Raw genomic sequence first — 4,754 nt, forward strand, 5'->3', positions numbered from 1 at the left:
CCCTAAAAGAACTGATAAAAAGTCATATTTATGTGTCTATTTTGTTTGAAGCGTTTTGCACATTTCAGAATTTCGTCAACAGGGCCCCTTTAACCATTCAAAGTAAAAACCAGTGTCGTATGGAAGAAATGTAACAAATTCATGCAAATCTTTGTTTGACAAAAGAGAAAAATATTTATTGCATTTTGTTCAATGATCAGCTTTGTCTAACAAGGAAAATACAACATACACAAAGCAAACACGTACTCGAGTAAAGATATTATCAGTCCTTTTGAGGAGTGGTAGTTATAGAACAATTTAATATGCTTACACCATTAAAGTTAACTATGCAACTAGTGTTTACCCTCATGAGGTTTGTCTGTCAGCATATAGCCACTGTATGATGGCATGCCTTGGCATTGGTGGCAGAAAGGAGAAAAAGATAGATTTGTACAAAGGTTACAGAAATAAAACGGCTCAATGCAAAATACTTCGAAGCCAAATAAGGTAAATATTGAATATATGTCAGCTCATGACGATACATTTGGAGTATTTTATTGATGCGTGGTCTAGAGATTTACCAGTTCTTTTTGATATAGTTGCTTAAAGCTTGTGATATTAACAAGAAACATAAACAGTTGACACCAATTGAAAATTTATATCAAACTTATCAATGGAGAATAACATCTAACAATAAACACTTTCCATGTATTTGTATGTATATATATATATATTTATATATATATATATGTGTGTGTATGTTTGTATGTATATATATATGTTTGTGTATATATATTAATATTTCGTAATAATTTATTCAGGCGAGTAAAGTCCAGGAACTTCTATTAACAAAAATAGTCCTACGGCAGAACAAATTGACATTTTATATCGAAGAGAAAATAGCTTATACTTAGTTGAAACCCCATCTCGGTATCGTTCTTAACGCTAGATATGTTCTTTGAATGTAAATTTTTCTTTACCATTTAGGATGTGGTTCCAACCTCAAGATGCAGTATTTCCAGCCCTGTCTTAAGTTTGTCACTTTATGACTAATTTATAATATCAGGCTTTTCTAAAAAGAAAATATTGTAATTCACAAACTAAATATGGCATAATCCAAACTAAAAGAACCAAGTTAAATTGGACCTGGCGTTCTGCACAAACTTGGTCCATAATCGCCGTGTTTTGTCGTCCTTCGGTCATCGATGCGGAAGGCATCCTCCAACAACACAAGGACCGGCATTTTCGTAAGATATTGCACGTCGCGCATCCTGTCTGTGGTCAGCACTTGTGTTCCTAACATGACGTCATCGTTGTGTTGTTATGAAATCACGTTTTTCAGAGGTCTGCTTCCGGGTGCAAATTTTAAAGCTTTAATTACTCATTAGTGCTTGGGGTTTAAAGGGTGATGAGAACAGTTTTCAACATTTAGATTTTATCATAAATTTTGAGAGAATTACTCTCAATTCGTTCTATTTTCGTGACATGGCCTCTTTAAGTGGTGTTTAGAATGCAGTTTAGTGTTGAGAATGCACTACAGAACCCAGTAGAAGCCTAGGCTACTCACCATCGTTGTACTAGTGAATTGCAAAACGCCAGGCTAACAACGGTTACACGTACTGCGTAGCGTAACACTAACCATAATACTAGTTGCCTAACATGAGTAACAATTGACATTAGTGCACGGTTTTACCTCTAAGTTTAAGGAATAACTGGTAGGCCGATGGTGGCGGTTGATACTTCCATTCTTTTATAGACCTTCTCGGGTGAGTTACAGTTGAAAGTTGCTTAAAAAGTTTCACAAAAATGATTTTTCATATCAATTTATTTGTGTCGGAGTGATCGTATAAAACTAAGCCAAGCAATGCTTACGCTGTGCAAACAGCAAGCTGGCGTTTCTTTGCGGTTTCGAAACGGAATATGGTGTTGAAGTCAAAGGTAAACTTAAACCTCGTACAAAATATGATTATAAACCCTGGAGAAATTGTCTTAGGCCTCCCAATTTGAGAGTTTCGTGTCACTAAAAATGATAAATCTAATTAAACTATACCAAAAGGTTGAAACAATAATAAATTAGAAAGGATTGAATCACAATATACTTTATACATTAATTATTGATCTCGACTTGGCAATATGCGGCTTACTTTCATAGACTTCGAATCACTGATCTAAATATAGATTCAAGCTCGTCTTAATCACATTTGAATACACGCAAAATAATGCAGGTGTATGCTACGTATTAAATCATATACTATCTGGAAGAACTTCTCTCGCATAAATAGGAATTTTTCATTTCACCTTAATGTACCATATGGAATAAACAATTCAGTGATCAGACATAAGTTGTACCACATCTCTGTAGTGGCATCGCCAGCGAGGTTGGGGGCAGGAGAAAGAGTGCCCCCACAGAAATTTTTGGGGACGCGATGGGCGACGGTGAAATATCAAAGGGAGCAACAACAAAAAAGGAAATGATAGCACCATTTTGCATCTAAGCCCTTTTCGAAAAACAAAATTTTTCAAGCCCTCATAACCCTTCCCCAAAAGGCGATCCACCGTTATATGTGCCTGAATTTGGGGACAGAAATTTGACTTTTCCAGCACCCCCCCCCTTCAAAGCTTTTACAAACCAACATACTTCGACTATGGTGCTCTGCAATTAGTCGATGGAATAGACATCCAACAAAGTGATTTTATCTTGAGGACAGAACAAAATGTTGTCTTGTTCACAACCCTTTGTATAGCTATTTGTTTATGCCTTTGGAGCCACGTATTACCCGGTCCATCTACTTTTGTCAAGCCATGTCCTGTTCTAGCCTCTAGAAATATTTCAATTTGTGTTTTGCAAGTTGAAACTGTGTTAGTACAAGTACATAATGTACACCAGTTATGATCCAATTAACACGGAATAGTAGAAGATTTACCGGTTTGAACTTGACAGGTACCGGTTGTTCACTACAGGTTAACAGGTACCTACTAAGAGCGACTGTTACCTGTTAAATGAGTTGCTGTATTTGTTAAAATCAACTGGTTAAACAGATGCCTGTTAAAACCAACTGGCACCTGTTGAATGCAACTGGTGTAACAGGTACCTGTTAAAGCAGTTGTTTTCAACAGGTTTATAACCTGTTGAAAGCAACTGGTTTAACAGGTACCTGTTAAATTAACTGGTATTTAAATGAAAACCTATTTCCTATTTCAGACATTCCTGAAACATTCCTAAGACATCAGGTGACCATGTGACGTCATCTTTGGTATACCGTACTCACAAAAATACTTTTAGTGTGTAACGTTGTATATTTGAGCTGCCAAAAATGTCAACGATATTACTCTTTTTCAAACGAAATGACACAATTCTGTGTTGTTTGAGGTTGAGGTTATACCTCAGCCAACAAAAGCATCAGCTTTTTTAGCTTTCCGAGTAGAAGAACCGATCTAAAACGCCGTAGACTTCGGATCAAATTTGTGAGATCCAAGAGGAAAGATTTGTCAGCACAGCACCCGGAGTATCTCATGCTTATGAGTCCACATGCATGACCCTGCCCCTGCGTATGCTGCAAATGTCTCATTCTGCGAAACTTATATACTTTCGACAGCTGTGGCGGACATACCTCTTTGTTGTATTTCAGTATCGTGAGCTCGTGATACATGTGTTATATTGTACGTTTTGTTTTTTCCGGCATCTGCATGGTCCACGGAGTGATATAAAACGGTACTATATAACAATCAGTCGTTTTATTTCGTTATTGTCTGCCTTGTGATTGTGGGATCTTACTGATCAAGGCCTGTTTCAACTAGACCTAACTCTATGGCATCACACAGAGTCACGGTAGTATTTCGCCCAGGATTGAACAAGAAACGTGGATTTGGATATTCACTGCTAAAGTTGGTTTAATGACAGGATACCTTTCTGTGTTTGTACTTTTGTATATTAAAACGAGTAAGTACTATGTTCAGCTGAAGCTTAGTCATGTATATGCTACCCTGGTCGATCATCGGGCCAGCGTCTTCTCGTAGTTGTTTGATTATGTTAAGTGTTTTTGGTAATTCGTTGACAGTAACTTAAACCATTTTCCCGTGACATATCACGCATGAGGCATCTTTTAGGTCTATTCTTCTGTTCAGTTTGCGGTATTTTGCGATCAAATTGTATTACAGAATCGACAAGCTGCTTGCATGTTCTACAGTTTATTTTACCGTACGTACCTATTGACGCTCCGCTATGTAAACGATGCCTCCATTTGAGTGGATATTTTGCAAATAAAATTACCCATTTTACTTAATTTTCTGCTTAAAATTGTCTTAAAACTTGTTGTTTACCTTCATGTGTTCTTGTTTCAGCTAACAGCTTTTCAAACGCTCGAAATTGGAAGTCAAAATACAGTTCAATTGTTCGCTATCTGTGTATAAACAGTACCTATTTCAGCGTTTGATTTTCGCGGGTATACCAAACATGACGTCACACGGTGACTAGAGGCTCCTTTGGGTCAATCTCTGTTTTCAGATATTCCAGAGGTACATGTCACGTGACTATGGAAAGCCGTTTTAACATTTAATAAGGAATTTCAGATATCTCGAAATAATTTCAGATATCTCAAATAAAATTACAGATATCTCAAATTTATTTAAGATATCTACAAATAATTGCAGATATCTTAAAATCAATTTCAGATATATCGAAATACCAGAGAATTTCAGATATCTGAAATTGATTTCGAGATATCTGAAATTGAATTCGAGATATCTGAAATTGAATTCGAGATATCTGAAATTGA

The sequence above is a fragment of the Apostichopus japonicus genome, chromosome 7 (assembly GCF_037975245.1).
Source record: "Apostichopus japonicus isolate 1M-3 chromosome 7, ASM3797524v1, whole genome shotgun sequence".
Classification (NCBI taxonomy): domain Eukaryota; kingdom Metazoa; phylum Echinodermata; class Holothuroidea; order Aspidochirotida; family Stichopodidae; genus Apostichopus; species Apostichopus japonicus.